Here is a 20,517-nt window from a genome sequence, read left to right on the forward strand (position 1 = left end):
AATCTACCAGAAAATGTTTAGAGAAATCATTTAATATATATTTGCATGAATTGTGAATTCATGAATTTGCATGAATATTATATTGGCAATGTTGAATCAGATTAATTATTCGGAAGACCGAAACAAATCGTAATTATTTAATTCCTAAAAATGAATTTATTTTAAAAATATAAAAAAATAAATCGTAATTTTATCCATCTCCTTTTAAAGATTCTTTAAATTACAATAGAATAGCAAAACTGGACGGGACCGATGCCCCGCGGCACCGGTATCTAGCAGACGAAACCTCCCCTTTCTAAGAAGGTTGAAGACTTTCCCTACTAGTTCTTTTTGCGCTACCATCTCCTTTGGTCTCAAAGATCCAAAGGTTTTATAGCGAAACCACTCAATTGCAACGCAACCGAGAGGCCGTTTCCTCCTCTTCCTGGCACAATCTGCACAACGGTTCCGAGCTAATAAACCCCACCTTGTACAGTCTACCGTGCCCTGTGAATAGGCCTGTAATCTGTGTAATCTGATTTCTACTCAAGCACTCTTTGGTTCTTTGTTTACACAGCCAAGGCATAATACTAAAATAACAAAATTAAGAATAGAATTTTCTTAATTTGTTTTGTCGCGTTTCGGCTGTCAGCCAGCTCTCATCAGATCTGAGCCTTTGTCAGTTGACAGTTTCCAGCATATTAAGACTGGTTGTTCTAGCTCTAAAAGAGTAGAGCGTCAAAATGAAGTGGCAGTATGCTGATAAAAGAGGCGTGGTAGAAGTTATCACCCAGGGTGACTGACCTATTTGAATATTTAATTTCTCACCGAGGAAATCCTGCGTTCAGTGCCGCCTTCAACATCAAGTTGGATTTTCGGGGAGTAAAGAGATGAGAGTTGATGATTTAATCGATTACGATGATCAGAAAGATGAAAAGAAAACGTTGTTTAACGTGATGATATCAATTCGGTGATGAATGAGTTAGTTAACATTGTTTTGGTTTTGTATTATTAGAAACTTAATATGGAGCATTAGTTATTGGGCGAAGAATTTTGGACTGTAATGATTGAAGACGGCAGATATTGGAATGCTTTGCTAACTCCATGGATGCTTCAAATAGGTCCAAATGATGGTAGTGTGTTGTATTCCATTACATTGTTGGTCAGTGTTAGCTGAAACATCTGTCAAGTAGTCGCGCAAGTAAGTAATGACATGTCTTTAGCTTCTTGTCGTTTGAATCTTATGAACGGATTCTAAGTTAGTCATTTGTTAGAGACCTAGATATTTATTTGACAGTGTTGAAGCAAGGAAGTCAGAATGATTTAGACAAAGTCGACGAAAAAAAGCACGATTAAGAGCTTTTTTTTCAGCGCACTTGCGGCCTCTGGATAGTGTTTTCTCTTTTGTTAAAGATAGCTTTGTCTAACACCGGTCAGTGAGCTGTAAGAAGTTCTTAGGCTGGAAACATAGTGGAGCGGCGAGCGAAGCGAAGTTAGAGCAACGCTATCTATAGAGAGTGTTTGTTTTCGCCGCTTTGCTCTTCGCTGTCATCGCCGCTTTGCTCGCCGCTCCACTATGTTTCCAGCCTTAGGGGGGAAAAAAAAAATTACGGGGCAGCTGCTGGATTTGAACCTAGGATCTCCTATAGGAATTCACCGCGTTCATCGACCAATAATTCGGCTGGAAGTATCTCAGATTCCGTTTGTCAAAGGTTATCACTTATTCTGAAGGACTCCCATCTTTAATAAACATAGGATTTATTGCATGACCTATTTGTGTGGTAACCTATTTTGGTTATCATAATTCCCCTTCAGGATAGCAACTGTATTCATTTTTGGAGGCTCCAGATAATATTTATGTTTTTTATTATTTATTTCCCCTTCCCCCAGAGAGGCTTTGAGGTTTGTCTAAAATTTGCACCTAAAGCTCTCATTATATGTGCTTTATGGTTTACCAAACGTTGTAAAAGGTCAAATAGCCCACAGCCTTGGCAACATTATAATTGTATGTTGAAAGAGATATATCTAGAATAGAAATATTAATTCATGCAAGTATTTGATGATACAGAGAGTAGATAATGTGCTGCAGGGCTTGAGAATTTCTACTTTCGATCAGGAAAAAATAAAATAACAATGTAATGTGAAAGAATTTTATGAACCAAGATGAATGTTCAGACTATCAATTTTCTTACGAGAAAAACCCATCACAGTCTATTAGTAACTATTGCACCGAATATCTGAAAGTGTTGTTATAAGTCAAAATCTCGATAATTTTAGTAAGGAAAGGTCGTGTGTGTTCACATCTTTTTTTTTAAATATTTAAAAAGCGGTCAGTTATTCTAATTTTTAATGTTATTTCTTTTTTCTCTCTTAGTCGATTGTCTCATCTACCCTGTGGTGTAGAGGTTTTCCAAAAGGACCGCCAGAGGCTCTTTGGCTACTTTTAATCTTCTAATTTTCGGGGTTGTTAGGAATTGGCCTACAGTCCCTTAAGTACTAGCGGGGCTGCCACCATTAGGCCTCTTCGCCGGTCTTTAAAGCTGCCTAGAAGGATCGCTTTCCAGGGAAAGTAGCTTCCCAAGATGGTGTACTCTTTGTTCCTTTGAGTTGAGTGAATTATGTATGTATATATGCCCTGTTCTAGTGAGTGTGCATGGTGTACTGTACTGTGGTAACCCGTGGGGTCGCTACTCCCCAAGTGCCTGCATGCAACAGGACACCCCTTGCGGGTTTATGTTATTTCTAATAACTATAAATGAGAAGTTAAATAGTAAAGAAATGAATAAGGGAAAGTAATTTATAAACCTTTTCACTCTGTCTGTGGAAACCATCCCTTAAGGGACAAACGATGGTTGACATTTCTTAGTAATTAAAATTTCTTGATGGTCTTCTTGGTATGGAGACTGGGAAGTTATTGGCAAAATTTTTATGAGCTGCTGTATGGGAACTACTTTAAGAGGAGCGGCAGTATATCTCATTATGGACGCGCAATATTCTAATTCAGTCCTCAAACTCTTTATTCACTGGCGGCAGGGTGTTGGAATACTTGGCAGTTTTCAGTTAAAGAAAGCTCACTGCCAGTTAAAGAACATTTAAATGGTTCTCAGAGAATTATATAAACATTCTGACCTCAATATATAAAAATCGACTTCTTTACAATCGTAATTCTTGCTACAAAATTTTATTTTATTTATCTATTATAACTCTTTCACACAATTCGAATTAACGGAAATTTTTATTTGTCAAAATACTTCTGTCGAATCTTTTCACTAAAATCTGATTCAGAATGAAGTATATTTTATTTTATAACACATCCTTCATGATGAGAGTGTCACCATAACCATGTGTTTACATTTAGGCTTTTTGTACAACAAGATAAATTAAAATTTACGATTCATCAACTTGTATCCGACATACAATTTTTGTTGGATGAATCATTTGTAATTTCAGTTAAAGAACATTTAAATGGTGCTCAGAGAATTATACAAACAAAATTGCATAATGTTTGATGTACTACCCTTGAGGTCTTTTAGTAATAAGTAAAGTAATTGCCTATTTTTTCAGGTGGGCTTTACGTCCAACTTCCAATTAGGTGTCGTAGACGGAGGCGACTTGCCAACATACGTACTTTACTAACCATTAAATAAAATCCAAGGCCTAAGACCGGGAATCAAACCCAGTACCACAATACATATTAACTTCGCAGGTCTCGCCTCTAACCGCTCGGCTACCGTGGCGCCTAACAGTTCATAGCAATCTTATCGCCCGCACTTGTAAAAGGTAACGGTCTGGGTTCCAGGACGTTTTTTTATCTCTTTTACTGTTGAAGCTTCTATGTTAGGATAAGACTCCGTATAACGATAAAGCCATTTTGGTCGAAGCAAAAGTGCTAATTCAGCAGCAAGTAGTATCTCTGATAGAGCTGTCCGACTGTTTGATAGGCCTGTCTTAATGTCATTGTAATACGTAATACGTAGAGACCAGGTTGAAATAATTCAAAAAAAATATAATTTCAGAACTCTAGAAATTATTCACCCTTGAATTGATTGTGTACTGAGTTTATTCGAAGTATACATGAAAACAGTTATTTGTAAATATGCATCCAGAAATATAATTATAAAACTACTTATTATGAATAATATATATAAAACAGATGTACCACCTTTTAACCAATCTAAAGGTGTGACCATCAAAATAACTAATTAAGTTCTCTCAACTTATTGAAACACAATATTAATAAGAAAGATATGTACGTATCTTTCAGGACCCGCTTTTGCTAATTTGAATATTTGCTAAATAGCTTTAAGCTGTGTACACCTTCCTCGTTTTTTTTGTCGTAAATTATTCTATAATTTAAAGGAATGCGAAATTATAAAATGTTCTATCGCAAACATGAATACTTAAACTTTGTATTCTCAATTGCAAAATATATATCTCAATAAAAACATTAATTACTTTCGCAATTTAGGAATATTTGGAATCTTCTAACTAAATGTATTAGATTAGAGTCTAAGAGGTTCGTCCAGAAAGCCTACGCCTCTGCCACCCAAGAGGGTCTAATGTGGCACCCACTAATTACAGCATCCCCTCCATGTCTCTCTGTTTGAGATTTGGAAGGCTGGATCTAGGCTCGTGCGCTAAGTATTAAGCACTGGAAGTTTCTTCTCCGAACAGCCGAATCGTGAGTCAAATTAGTCCTTCACAATGGCGCAATGCACAGTTTCATCTTCTATTTCACAAAATCTGCGCAGGCAGATCCTCTGCTAGGCAGTTGTATCTTGGAGGAACTATCATGAAAAAGTAATGTTTAATAATTAGTTTAATGGACAGTGAAAAAGTCTGCTGTTAACCTAATGGCCGTCCTGCCTTGTTAGAGTAAGGCCGCAGTGAGTTTAAATTTTTTTATAAACTTGTTCGCCTGCCTCTGGTACTGGGGTTTTCCGCTCCATACCAATCCTGCATCATATTATGCGTCCCTTCTTCTCTGATTAGCTGCAAAAGAAATCAGATCCCGTGAGACTGCCGAAGACCTTTCCCGAGCCTCTGCCGCCTCTGCACTCAGACTGTCTACCACTACCACTTTCAGTCAAGAAGTCTAAGCAGTCCCATGACCAGTCTTGAATGGATAGCCTTTATAGGACGTAATGGTTGCCTGGATGTTCGAAAAGATGACGACCTTAGTAACTAATTGTTCGCGGCCTTATTGATCTGGGAAGCACAGAGATACAATGCGATTAGATCAGCTTGAAAAACTGTAGCAGCCAATCTAACTGAACTATTTCTTTAAAAATTTCAGTAAATGATCTTGTGGAGGCAAATTTCACTGAAATAAACTAAGAAATTAGGTGACTTGATGACATTTTTTGACTTCTCTTACTCCGCCATAGTAAGAGAAAAAGTAGTCCCACTAAAAACAGAAAAAGTATTTTATTTTTTTAAAATGGTATGTGTGAGTGTTTTTGTCCACCGAAATTGAAAAAAAAAAAAAACTGAAAAATTTAAAATTTCGCTTAGCTGCCAGCACGGATTACAATTATAACGTATCGGTTAAAATCGGCGAACAGATATTCACTGCCAGGAGAACAGTATCACTTTATGGAATAATATTTGTTTAAAGTTTTAAGATAAAAGCTCCTACAATATCTTTTTAATCTAAGTTGTCTAATTGAATTCATAGAGATCTGCACTTTTATTTGAAGCATCTTGAGATAAAAATTAGAGTAAGGCAGTTCTGGGTAAGGAAGTGGTTAGGTCAACGTTATGGTTTATTCATTGCTATTACGATTTATGGTCTTGCTGCCTATAGAATAATAATTTGGATTGTGGAACTAAATTTTTGAAAGATAAAAAAAATAAGATCACCGAAAATGGCTACATTACTGAATAACCTTTCAGTACTTTTGAGATTTTTAAGATAGGGCAGGATTACTGTAAAATCTCCATTTTATTGTTACACCAACTGTATAATGGTTAGAAAACATGTCTCCAATGTGTGGAGTTTGGGAAAAATTTGGGTTTAAATCTTGAGAAAAGACTCGAAGATGGTCGTTGAGTGTCCTCACCAGATCTTTTTAATTAGTGTCTTATAATGGGACTTAAGTACTTCTACCGTTGCAAGACCAGTTTTCTAATTAGTCTAAATGAATACTAAGTGATTAAAAGTAGTGCCAAGCCGCGTGAGTTCAGAAATGTAGACTAAAAAGAAAAGCTAGTGGAGTAATCCCGGATCGTAGTGAATACGAGTCGGTAGCAACATTACTTCAGCCGTTAGCTGCTGGTCTAAGTTGCCGCCGCTTCCATACCAAATCGATTCCTAACGTTGTCTGATGGGCCAGACTGCTTCACAGCCACCACGATAGGCCATCCAAGGAGAAACTGATTCTTTCTTACAGTTTAATGTAGCTCCGCCCACTTCACCATCTTACTTTTACTTTTTTTTTTTTTCTTGTTCATTCTACTGTGTATCCTGTTATCTAACTTCCTCCATAATTCATTAGCTGCCCTGCTTAACTATTCAATTCTATTGGATTAGCCAATATTTTAGTACTAAGCTCACAAAATAGTTCAGCCTTATTGGTAATAAATAAACGTTTTCTTTTGAAATTAACAGCTTCTTTCCGGCTTTCAAATTTAATAAACAGTCGTTATGTTTGTAACATTGAGAAGGTAAAACTGTAAAAATATTGTACGTAATAAAGTAATTACATAACGGTAACACAGCGAGTGCTAGTAACTTCTCCGGTCATTTTGAGCTGATTAAACACGATTTCATTGTTTCCATAGTAACTGGAAGAATGTGCAACAGTAAAATGCAAACAAGGTTAGAGTTAATAATATATGCAAAATTACCGAAGAAAAATGTTGGCTGAAGTGTTGAACAGAGTCTACCTCTAATGGTGGATGAAAATTAGAAACCGATTTGGGATAGAAGATGTACGAGGTCTGTAAATTAAGTAATGAGACTGATTTTTTTTATTCAAAAAGAATTACAATTTCAAGAACCTCTTGGTAAAAGTGTTGGATTGACCATTTGACCCTTTGAGGTAGAAACTCTTTGTGGACTTCGAGAAAGGGTCATTCGTGTGAGACCAAACATCAAGAACAATTGGGTGTTGCTCCTATGCTCCTTGTCACACAGCAATTTCAATAAACGAGGTTTTTGGCCAGTAAAAACATACCTGTGGCTCCTCTCAGCCTCCTTATTCGCCGGACTTGAGTTCTTGTGACTTTTTTCTCTTCCCGAAGTTGAAAAATCACCACAAGGGAACTCATTTTGGAACAGTCGAAAACATTCAAATGGCTGTAACCGACCAGCTGAAGGCTATTCCAGTATCGGAGTTCGAGCACTGCTATGAGATGTGGAAGAAACGTCTCCAGCGCTGTGTGGCTTCAGAAGGAAGTTATTTTGAAGGTGACAATATAGAATTGTAATTCTTTTTTAATAAAAAAATTTCTGTCTCATTACTTAATTTACAGACCTCGTATGCTTGCTTCGACGAATAAAGTCAATGATAAACATTATAGCACCAATGGTACCAGATGATTAACATTCAAATGATTGGCTAAGGTAAATTTCTTAATAATAGTTTGATGTTAATGTTAAGCAAGTGGATAATTTTCAAGTTAAAAAGTATTTTAAAAGAGCTGGTTTGCTACTGTACGTGTCAGTGTGCTCAAATTTTGGTTTCCAAACTTATTATTTTTAATTGTTTCTCGTACCTATTTAATGTTAAATTGTTTCTTATTATATTTATTGTTATTGTTTCTTTTTGTTAGACATTGGAGTGAGATGAAACTGTGACAGTTTTGTAAATAGTTTAATTTGAATAGACTTATTTTTAGTAGGTTAGGTAAGTTATTTGAATTTAAAATTTTTAGTAGTGATTGGACACTTAGTTCCAATAGTAGTCGCACGGCTCAAATGGAACAGACAGATCCATCAGGCATTGAATCACATGGTTCGTGCAGTGCTAGTGGTATTTTCTCTAGTAATAATAATAAAACAAATAATGATGTTTTTTGATAAAAACAAATAAATCTGTGAAAGGATCAAGCACTAATAAATCTGAAATTTTGAAAAATAAAATTAAAACCAACTGCTGTGCAAAGAAAGTTGACTCGAACCCAGTCTCTTCAGTCAGTAAATGTACTGTTTCCACTACCCCGTTCAGTAAAACTATCAATTTCTGCACTCCTAATCCTTTTGCACCTCTAAGTGTAAAAGATGACGGAGAAATCCCGAAAGATCATACATCGGCCAGTGAAAAATAAATCACCTAAACTTTCTCCAATATACAATAGGGGGGGAACTTACATTATCTTATACGACTGTCCAGTATATAATTAAAGAGTTTAAGACAAGTTCTACTGATAACGCAAGACGTTCTGGGAGGCCGAGAAAAGTTTCTGTGAGAGGAACGCGCAATCTGGTGCGGCAAGTTTCCAATAATCCCTCGCGTCAACTTCAGGGACCCTTGTTACGCCATAGACATCCGAAATCGCCAGTATGCAGCGGGCTACTAAAGTAGAACTGCAAGGAAGAAACCATTCATTATTGAAATCAATAGGATGAAACGACTGGATTTCGCTCGGAAGTTTGCCAATAAGCCGCTGGAATTTCGGAAAAATATAATCTATTCTGATGAGAGCTAATCCAATATGTTTGGATCCGATGGACGAAAGTTTGTTTGGAGAAGGCGTAATAGGGAACTTGAAACAAAAAACATAATAAAAACTGTACAGCACGGAGGAAGCTGTGTGATGGTATGGGGCTGCATGAGTGCTGTGGAAGGGGGAGAACTTGTCGTCATCGATGGTACTCTTAACGCTGAAAGGTACGTGGACATGTTCCGCCATAATTTAAGCAAAAGTGCTGGTAAATTGGGGATCGAAAGCGCATACTTCTTTCAACAGGATAACGATCCCTAACGTACAGCCCAAAAAACGAAGGAATGGCTGCTTTATAATGCCCGGAAACAACTTGTCACTCCTCTGCAGTCTCCGTAAATAAACCCTATTGAAAATTTAAGGTCTTATTTGGGTCGGAAAATTCAAAAATTGAAATGTTTTTCCAGAGAAGATCTCATAACCAATTTAACCAAATCATGGGAAGAAATCACGTCTCAAGAGATACTAAATCTGGTGGAATCTGTGCCAAGGAGGCTTCAAGCAATAATAAATGCAAAGGGATTGCATAGAAAATACTAGGTCTTTAGTTTTGCCTTAATTATAACATTCAGACTGAGTGTATGAATACTTATTTTGCATACAATAAATTATTTTTCGGCTTTTTAACCAATTCTTTATGTTTATAAAAGAAAATGAGAGCATTAAATTCATTTTTATTTTCTTCAATTTAAGTGCTGAACAAGTGGTCATCTTAGAAACAAAAGCTCAGTAGATAAAGTAAAAAAACCTTAGTGTATGAATACTTTTTTGACCCACTGTATGTATGTATATCTCAAACGCAAAAGATTACACAACTTCTTGGACCATCAACTTTTGATCGCAAATCACGAGTTGACAATATTCACGCTAACTCTCACAGATTAAGATAACAATATGGTGGATTTTCGTAAAGAAGTGATTACCAAAAACCTTTATCTAAAAAGATAATTAAGAAAGGGAGGTAATCATGTAAAGGTTAAAAAAGGTAAAGGTAAGGTGCTGGGTAAGAGCCAAGCAATTATCGTGGAATTGCATTAATTAACTTAGTAACAAAGTTGTTTACATCTATTTTACATAAAAGGCTTATTAAATGGGCAGAAGACGTTCTAATTCTGCCAGAAGTGCAGAGCGGATTTAGAAAGGGTATCGACAATATATTTACTTTGATATCTGCCATACAACTGGGAAAACAAAAAAGAACTGGTTATTCCCTTTTTATTTCTAGTTCTAAGCGATTTACTTAGTGGCAACGGATGTGAGGGCGTCAGCATACTGGGACAGACTGATTTGATTGGGCTTTTATACGCGGATGACTTAGTACTGTTGACTTGACTTGGATTAGTTTGCGGAAAATGGTTCGGCTCCTGGAAGCATACTGTCAACTTAATTTTTTTTTTTTTTTTTTTTTTTTTTTTTTTTTTTTTTTTTTTTTTTTTAGCGCATCAACAGCTGAGGTTATTAGCGCTCGGAGCTTTTTTCAGTGCCTCCGGACAGTGTTCTCTCGTTACAGACAACACTGTCCATCACCGGACAGTGAGCTGTAAGAAGCTCCTAGGAAGAGAAAATCTAAGGGTTAGCAGCTGGATTCGAACCCGAAATCTCCGCGTGGGAATCGAGTACGCTAACCACATAGCTAATCCCTCCCCTGTCAACTTAATTATGTGGAAGTTAATGTTATGAAAACGAAATTGGTCCCTTTTAGAAGGGGAGGAAAGATTAAAGATTTAGGCTCTCGGTTTTATAATGGGCAAGAAATAGAAATTGTAAACAATTACTGCTCTCTAGGAGTGTTACTTTCTTCCTCGGCCAAGTTTTCATGTACTGCAGACGAATTCATTAGAAAGGCAACACTGGCTTCCATTAAGGTAAAAGAAATACTAACTAAAACTAAATCCGCGTCTTTCAACACCAGATTCACACTGTATAATTCTCTAGTAGAATCTGTACTGCTTTACTCTTCAGAAATCTGTATGTACTTCAGAATGTACTGTAATAACATTGAGGGCGTTACTTTAAATTTTTTTAAATCTTTGTACTTCTGGCCAAGAAATACTCCTACCCATTATTTGAGGCTTGAATTACGACTGAAACATATTGAATGTTAAGTGGTTGAACGCATGTTGAAGGTGGTACTTTAAGGTTCAGAACATGGCTGATACGCGACTTCTCAAAGTTTGCTAGAAAAAATTAATTATGTTAGACTGCCATAGTCACTCCAATACGTTTGCCTATAATTGGTTTTCGCAGTTGAGCAGAAAATTGTTAGTGGTAGGAATATCTGATATAACCAATATTGACTGTATTGAATCTCATAAAACAATAATTCGAAATATACTGGAGAAGGTCAAAAATAATAATTTCTACCTTGATATTGAAGCGGTACTGCAGCCAGATGTAACCCCCTTTTCAGAAATATTTGTACCATAAATTTAGCATAATATTACTAGTCGTTTCAAGTTAGTTTTTGGAAACTGAGAATAATTAGCCAGCTAAGGTTGGCGCCACTTGGTCATTTAAAAATATATTTTAAAGAAGAGAATTTCTTATTCTTTGAAGCAAATCAATGTTCTCTTTGTAATTTGAAAGACCCAAATAATATGTATCATTTATTATCAAAACGCCCACTTCACAAAGAAGCTAGGCCTAATATTTATTTAGGGGAATACTTTTAATTAATTTAGTTGAACACAACTGTCCTCTAATTTGAAAATAACTTCAGTAAAATGTATTTTAAATTTGTCAGAAAAATAATTGTTCTGCTCTAAGTCAATATTTAGTTTTTTTATATAATGCGTGATAAGTAGAGTTTTGGGCCTTCTCATCATCATTCGGATTGATATCCGGTTGAAGGACTCTGGAATTATATTATTTTTTTTAAAACATATCGTACGTGGAGTGTATTTCAAATTTTTCTGTACTAATTCTTTCGTCCAGGTGCCATTGCCAAGGACAGTCCTTGGGTTAGAGTGACCCCTGCATATTTCCAGGTATACCACTGCTTTTAAATGGTTGTTTATATTTGAAAGCAAACGACCTTTTCTATATATATACAATGAATTTCTAGAATCCACAGTTGGCACTATTAAGAAAAGTAGCGGGGGTAATATAAGTAGGGGTTAAACAAGTTTTACGTTCAGTTAAACAATTCTATGTTCAGTTTCACACATCTGCGCCATGAGCAATCGAAGCAGTAAGATTTTTTTTTTTCAACTATTTTAAATTTATTTTTTATTTATTACATACATTTCTATCTCTCTCTCTTTTTAGTATCTGGATGTGCAATAGCTTACGTACACATTGTTAGGACTTGTTAGCTGGCCAACCACATTAGGGAATGTTCGAAGAAGAATCCCAAGATAAAACAATGTAAGGGACCTAAAGTCTTTTGGGCAAAACCGCAAATACTTTCATCTCATAACTCTAAGGGTATGAAGTACTTGATGTTGAAAAAAATAATGTAAAACAACTGTAAACGATAAAGAATATAATCATTTTGTTTTTTTAAGTTTTTAATTTTTTTAATTTTTCCTTTAGTCGGAGGTTAAAATTAATAAAAAGACGATTTTCTATTTTTCTTTATTCTCCTCTGGATTATATTCCATCATACAATGCTTATATATTTTATTTAAATAATTAAACTGCATTGTACACAATTGTACAATGTAAATAGTTGAAAATATTCATTTCTTAACAGAGATATCTTTGGAGGCTCTAAATTCTAAAATGTATCCATCCACGTAGGTTCAGACGTAATGTAATCACTTTGTGGACTCCCTTTTACTCCAAAGAAATAGTCGAATAATGCAATTTATATCCTCCATCTCCTCAGTCTTCTTTTTATAGAATATCTGCCAATCCTCTTGGCTAATATAAATAACCTCAGCCTTCTTTATAACGCTGCAATTGGAATAACATCTTCAGATAGACCGGAAATTAGTTTCTAACTATTGCAACTGTTGATGGGCAAAACAGGTGCACAATTGAAGTCCATACTCTTTAGAAACGTTGGTAACTAAAGGTAGAAATAAAAAAAAAAAACTTGAATATACTTTATACTGCTCCACCATTTTACCTTGAAACCAGCTGGCCAGCAACTATCTCAACTTGACGATCACATTACATCCTTCACCGTAGCAACAGCAGCCACCGTCGCCCGCCTTGAACTTTAGAATCACATCTTATATATTGCTACACCAAGTTAATCTTAACATTCTCCAATTTGGTTTTTCACGGTAACAAATATATTTCTTAGGGAGGGGCAATACATAGATGCGAGATTAAAGCTGCATTGAAGAGCGGTTAAGGAAACTGCGGAGGATTAGAGATTGTCGGTAGGTAATGATGGAAGGCAGTAATGTCGATTAGGACTGCCACCTGAGGGCTGTTCCGTCAGAGTGGTAAGTCCTGTTGGTTTTATAGTCGATGGCGTAGTGCGATCCACCAAAGGATGTGACTCCGTCAATCCGTTCGTCATATAGTTAAATTGAACTTCCTCTGTGTGAGAGTTATTATTCTGTAAATGAAATTTGAATTAATAATTAGTTGTAAATTAAAATTTTTGCGACATTACGTTAACTTCTCAACGTTAGTTTTTTTGCCAGTATTACACACTCTTAGGGTTTGGCTAGATTTGGTGTAACGTTTTGGTGGATGGATACATTTTGTAACCAAGAAGTGGTTGTATAATGGATGCCATTAGAGGTCAGAAAAAAAGAGATTATTCTCCGCAAGAGGGTGTTGGTGAGAGGATATAATAGTTTTTATAACAAGCAGTGCAGGTTTTTTGTTTTTTGCTATGAGTTATCTAGGAGGTCCAATGATTTTTTTTTAGTTAGCACGAAAAATATTGATATAATCTGACACCATCCAGCGAATACTGTACCCATCTTGGTCCAACAGCCTTTGTTGTAATGACGTAGCCATACTTGGAATAATGTTAAACTATGGAGTTTGCATTGGAAAAGAAATTATTTATTCCAGAAAAATAGTTAAGACAAATTCTGCAGCCACTATTAAGTTAACAGTTCTTTAGATTCTTGACTGGTTGAAAGAAACTTGTGAATGCAATCTCAAGATAGTATTTAAGAAGGAAAATTAAGATTGACAGCAGAGTAGCAATGACTGAAACTATAAAAAAAAACGCGGAAGCTACACGAGGAAGCAAGAAAGGAACTTGAAGAGGCTGGAAATGAACGTATAGGTTAAATCAGGTTTCCCAACCTTTTCGTAAAAATGACTGTATTTCGTGATATTTGTTATTCCGAGTGTGTTATTTTATTATTATCATCTTTATTGGTGTAGAGATACGCAATGTATCTGTTACAAAGGAGTTCAAGTTCATGTTCACTTTATAAACTTTGTAAAGTGTAAGATCTTAGTTTTAAAACTTGTTTTAAACAATTAAAAATTGCGCACATATTTTTCTCTTCAAAATTATTAATTAATTTACAAAGTTCTTCTTTAGGATTATTATATTTGTGCCCAAATCTTCTAAATTAATTTCTTTTAAGCATTCAACTATCTGTAAGAACCAATTAAATTTAATGTTGCTCGGATAGAGCTTACTCATTACAATCAGTCTCTTTAAGCAGATTTTTACATAGCTATCATTTAAGTTCTATTTAAAATAATTATTATAGGAAAAATATTTTATATTTTTACGCTTTACTTTTATAAATTTTTTATGTCCGCCATTATTGATAATTTTTCGTGCACCACCAACCAGCAACTCGCGGACCACAGGTTGGGAAACCTGGATTAAAGCATATTAATGTGGGGAGGAAATGAGGAAGCCCTTTTTTGCAAAGGAAGCACTAAAGTAAGCATCAATTATTCAAGATATCTCAAAATAGAACCCACTCGAATTCTGCTTTAAAGAAATAATTTAGCATAAGATAAACAATGATGAAGCATTTTTCTTTCCAAATTTGCTATTTAAGTAAATGAAACATCGAACAAGCTTTTAACGAATAGACGCTAGTGCAAAAGTTTTCTTTTAGCGAAATCCATAACATAATCGTTTTGTTTCATGGCCAAATAAGTTATCTGATAAATGGCATGAAATCTAATAGATTCTAAACCATGTGGTTCCAGTATTTTATTTTCAATAAATAACTAGATACATTGGTCGTGCTTAACAGATTCCTGCAATAATAATTATGGGAATAGAGGAATTAGTGAGATTTCTACCTCACCTTCCCACGCATCCCGAACCTCTCATTGACCAGCTTTCATCTTTGATACTTCCAGGACAACCCCAACCGTCTGAGACGACGCTGGCCAAAGTGATTTACTTGGAAAGTCAATAATTGATTCACTGTAAAGTCAACAATGAATGGATGGTAACTCCTCTCGTGTTAGTTGCACCTCCAGTGGCGAATTTCAATGAAGTTACTTTAAAAATAAAAATAAAATCTATTAAAACATTAACCCTTTTATGGTACCAACAGAAAATTTTTAATTTAACCAGCCAACAAAGATGATTTGAGAATTTCCATATTTTGTGGCAGCATTTTTGTAGTGAATCTCATTTGCCATTTAAAGACGGCCATCACAATAATTTATTTAAATTTAGACGTCCAATTGCCACGATTTATATTTATCGATAGAACGGACGATTCTGTTCTGCATCTAATCACAAAAGTTCACCTTATTTGAATTATAATTTATTTATTTTTTTAAAAAAAAGGGTAAGTTTCTAAAATTATTTTCATTGAAATTCCGTCCAACTCTTTGCTTACTTATAGTCAATTAAATAAGATGACAATTTAGTAAACTAAAAACATCCATGTACTAAATGCTCATTCACATTGCAAAAATAATATTATTGCAATAAAATATAATATTTTGGAAGTTTCTATTGCCCGTTTGGTAGTGAATGTATGTCAAGTTGCCAGTCAGTTGTTATACTCGTACAGCTTACCCCACATAGGGCACATGTGTTAAAGGACATGTTTAGCAGCATGTTGACTGGCCTGAGATTTCTGGTAGTATGAATAGCTCATGCTGTATAATTCATATCAGCAGCATATTTATTCTGGTTGAGTTTCTAGCATCACATCACATGGTAGAAGAGCCAGATCGTTGCCATAATTTAGTTAAATAGATAGAGTTTTTGGTTTGAAGCTTAAATTCAACCTTTTTTGTTTTGCCAGATAATATTGATTGCAGTTGAAATGAATATGCAGCTTTTACTGTTGTCTGTGTAATGGTGTGCTAGGTTGGTTGTTATGTTGAAGTAGTAATCCCGCGCAGTAAGTACCTTGATTAAGTACTGAGTGGAAGTATTTACTTCTACGCGAGTTTAATGATTGGCATTGATAATAACTATAAAATACCGAGAGATATTACGTATAATTTTATTTTTAATTTTTTTCATTTGTAATGCACTGATAGCACTGAAAATGCACACTCGCGTAAATGCAACTTCATCCAAGGGTAAGAAGCTGCCTCTATCACAAATACTAAACTATTGAAATTAACTGTAAGGTGCAGAGAGAAAATACGGAGTGGTCACTCCAATTACAACTCAGTTATACAGGGTGTTCAGCATAAGACTACGATTACGTTGGCATAATGATAGCAAAACGACAACTAAATATCACACAGATCCAAACTCTTAAACAAAAATCCTTTTTTTTGAAATTGGTACCTAACACTCATTTAACATCATATTCATTTTTCTTCTTTTTATTTTATTTTATTATTTATAATGTAAATTTTATATTTTTGAATATAGTTCTTAAATAAATTAATTATTAAATTACACGTTTGCAAAAAATCGTACTGGATTTGATGATTCTGATCAATTATATTCTTATGGTAGGTGAATTCCTTTCATAATGCCGACGCTGTTTTGGGGCCTTCTTTTTTGCAATTAATTGCAGATTTCTGCTTCAATTTTCAACATAACCCCAATTATTGTATACCATTCGAAAGGTGATCGTATGTAGATGTTTTTCCTGAATAGTGCACGGTTTTTTTTCATATAAAATGTTTTTGAGAAAAATGAAGTAAAAAATTTTTGGAAAAAATTAGAAACTTGCTATTTCTTATGTTTGGGCCACAAAGTAAAATACTTAATATTATTATTTTGGAATACAAATTAGCTTATCTAAAATGAAATTTAACCTTCTTTCTAATGAGCTTATTAAAATAGCTGTAGCTTTAATAGTTTGAGAAATATAGACAACTTTTTGCTAAAAAGTAGCAACACCTTGAAAAAACATAAAATTAAAAATATCTATAAAACGGAGCCGAATCGAACCATAGTTTATATGGAATTTTTTGTTGCAAATGATGCCCAGAATCGCCTCCCGAAGTTACCGTAGTCTTATGCTGAACACCCTGTATATTACTACAGTATTTATTTAAACTAAAAATAAAAATTAGTTATCCCAAATAAATCTATCCTTTACTAAGTAATAAAAACCCACAATAGTTGAGTGATATATTGTTAAAATTATTACACATAATGTTTAATCCGAAATATTATAATTACAATCCAATATTGTAATATTCAAATCAAGTTATTAAAGTATCTCAGGCGCAACAATACGTTACAAATTCAATAAACCCATCCACTATAGTTCCCGTAACCGCTGAGTTGACCAACTCTAGAGATCAACAAGCACCCGCAAATTTACTTTAATACTTAGCTACAATAACTCACCACAGGACACCAGCCAGCATCACCATCAGCAAGCAACATATTCTTCCGTCGTGGTGCATTCACCCGAATATAACTGGCCCCGTGGCCAGCCGAAACACTACGTCGATTCAGCAGTTCTCATGCGACACTAGTCCTCTGACTGACCCCTTACACTAACGCTATAAAATATTAATAGGAGAAATGGTTTAACCGTTGACGAACTAAGAAAGACATGTTGACAGATTGTTGATGTGGCAGAGAGTAACAGTGCATGACTGAATGGTTGAACTGGAAGGCATATGTTGACCACTGTCGTAGCGATAGATTGAAGAATTAACAGGCATGGTTATTGTGTACCCAAGTCCTGGTTCTTAAATACTTATTAGAGCCAGTTGTGATCAATTCTGCTCTTTTCTATGCTTGTATTCTTAAATTCTTTGAATTTATTGCTTTTTCCTGGCACTACACCTTGGGTTTTGTGATTGTGGCTAAAATTCTTTGAATTACTGTCAAGTAGAACTAAAGTTCTATCTTTGAAATCTTCCACTGAATGTTTAACAAGGGGTTTCTTGGACCCAGAGGATTAACAATAAATTGTTATGGATTATGAGAAGGATTTTCTTCAATAAAGGATAGGTTTGATCATTTCCGAATGAATCTCCACCGCTCTAGTCATCCATCATAATTTGGTGACGATCATGCTAACATTTAGATCCACATGGATCCCAATCAAAACATACATAAACATAAACCACCATTATGTTCTATATTGTGTTCTCCAAAAGGGCACATTCCATTTTGTTTAAATATTGACAAAGATTTATGTAATAAAGGATATGGTTTTGAAATTTTTTTCACGAACCATTTTGTGTGAATACTGTAACATCCACGTCTTCTGGAATCGAAGTGGATGCTGTAGGCATCTTGGAACGTTATAATTACACATCTGATTCAAATTTTTATACTATATTATTGAAATGCGAAACCTTCCAACATCCAAAGAATCCAATCCTTTCAATCTAAAGTCCTTCGGCATATCGTCAACGCTCCTTATTAAAACTGTCCGGTAGGACAGTTGTATAAGGGTTGATCGTCAAAAACTGCACGAAAAAGTGTAACGTTGAAAAACACCCAACTTTGACAATTTTTTTCTCTTTTTCTATAAAAGATAAAATTCCCAAATTTTCTTTAAATTATAGGACAAACCCTCCTTTATAACTGAAATTTTTTTGCAACAACATAGATGTAATAGGTTTCGAGAAAAAAGTTGCCGAAAATGAGCAAAAACGGCATTTTCAGAAATTGTTGTTCTTCTTCTTCTTGTTGTTCTTGTTGTTGTTCTTGTTGTTACCTTTTTTGTAAACCGCGTACCGCCTAAACGCGTGAACCGATTTTCATGAATAAGGTATCATTAGATTCGGAATTTTTTGTAGATGTGCCTTTTGGGGGTCTCGACGCTGTACATCGAATGGGAGAGGAGTTAGCCCCCTTTATGTAAGGCCCCTCCAAAATTATTATTTCTAATTTCTCTGTAAATCTTGGCCCGATTTTGATAAAATTTGGTAGGATGATAGGGTTAGGGCTTCCCTATGTACCATTAAAGCGACGATCTGCTCTTACACTTGTTAAGAGGAAGTATAACAATCTTTCAAATTATCGAGACGTGAACCGATTTTCTTGAATAAAGTGTCATTCGAATCAAAATTTTGTACAGATTTGTACTTTAAAAGTCTCGACGCCATGCCTCATAAGGAGGGGAGTTTGCCCTACCAAAATAAGGCCCTTTCTAAAACTATTATTACCAATATTTCTATAAAGCTTAGTCCGATTTTGATAAAATTTAGCACGAAGAAGTGATTAAAGCTCCTCTACGTGGCTGTGAAGTGCCATCATGCTCTTACGCCTACCAACAGGAAGTACTGCAATCGTTAAAATTATCAATGAGTGAACCGATTTACATCAATGAATTGTCGTTCGATTCAAAATCTTTGCCTTTTAGGGAGAAGTACAGTAATCGCAGTTTATTTTTCTTGCTCCTCTAAAAAGGAAGTACTGGAATCGCAGTTTAATTTTGCTATTTACGTACAAATACCTTCCTATTTTATTCAAAACGCTTTCTCAAAAAAATTGTTATTGAGGATGGTTTGGGGACCGCAAATATAATCATTTTTTAAAAAGATCTCTCCAGTAGTTACGGTTCCGAATTAACGCCTTATCAGGTTATAATGATAGAATTGCTTATACCAAATTTTAAAAAAATCTGTAAAGCAGATATGTAACTTTGCAAAATAGACAAAAAGAAAAATCTATCCAAAAGGTACAAAAATCTCCTTAACAAAAACTTACAGTTTAAAATGTTAAGTATAAGGGTTGATTAAACGCCAAAAGGTACACAAATCAGAGAGTACCCAACATTTCATTAATAGTTAAGTAATTCTACTGCATTAATTTTCATTAATAAGTTATTTTTTAGAATTTATTAGATGTCACAGACCCTTATGCTGGCCACTTCATTTATAATATTTTTTTGTTATAATTATGATAAATTACATATATGTACATGCATGTTAAAGTAGAAAAAGACAAAGTTAGAGTAGGCTACTGTCTTGAATTCGTCTTACCGAAATATTCTTGAGCACAAATAACACACAGTTATAACAAGAAGATTATTCAACAACAATTATTGATTTCTCAATTGTAATTTAATTTAGTCCCCCTAATTTTACTTATAGTAAAATACTGGAATAATTAGCTGTCCTAAAAATATGCATATCTTATTTATTTTATATTACATATATACAACATTGTGGGAAGAACATCTAGATTGAGAATGTAATTGAAGAAAACTATATTATTTGCGATAAAGCCAGATAATTATTACCTATTATTATAAACGTTTGACTACTTCATAAAATAACAATTACTTTAATCGAAGAATGAACTTAAACCGACGATTTTTATTTAAAAATAAAAATAAATAAAATGAAATCATTAATGTATGTTGGTGTAAACTTTTTTTTAAAAAAAGTTTTTGAAATCTTTAGCCTAATTTTTTTTTCCTTTTTAACCTGTAATTAATAGTTTGATTATTATAGATAAATAGATATTACAATCTACAGTCTAGAACAAATATTTTGTAGATGAAAATGGCCAGCATAAGGGTCTGTGACATCTAATAAATTCTAAAAATGTGAAGGAAAAGTTATTGCAGTAAAATTACT

General features: G+C 34.5%; 1 protein-coding gene and 1 long non-coding RNA gene across 12 annotated transcripts in view; both read left to right on the plus strand.

Moving 5' to 3' along the window:
* Positions 1-20,517, plus strand: part of Sh (Potassium voltage-gated channel protein Shaker) — an 820,486-nt gene that overhangs the window by 322,375 nt on the left and 477,594 nt on the right. The window lies entirely within an intron of this gene.
* On the plus strand, positions 10,059-12,151 carry LOC141449493 (uncharacterized). Its single transcript, XR_012455553.1, has 2 exons — positions 10,059-11,836; positions 11,914-12,151. It is a non-coding gene; the product is annotated as an uncharacterized lncRNA (long non-coding RNA).

The sequence above is a fragment of the Rhodnius prolixus genome, unplaced genomic scaffold, assembly GCF_049639745.1.
Source record: "Rhodnius prolixus isolate KJV_2025 unplaced genomic scaffold, Rpr scaffold_2, whole genome shotgun sequence".
NCBI classification, from domain to species: Eukaryota; Metazoa; Arthropoda; class Insecta; order Hemiptera; family Reduviidae; genus Rhodnius; species Rhodnius prolixus.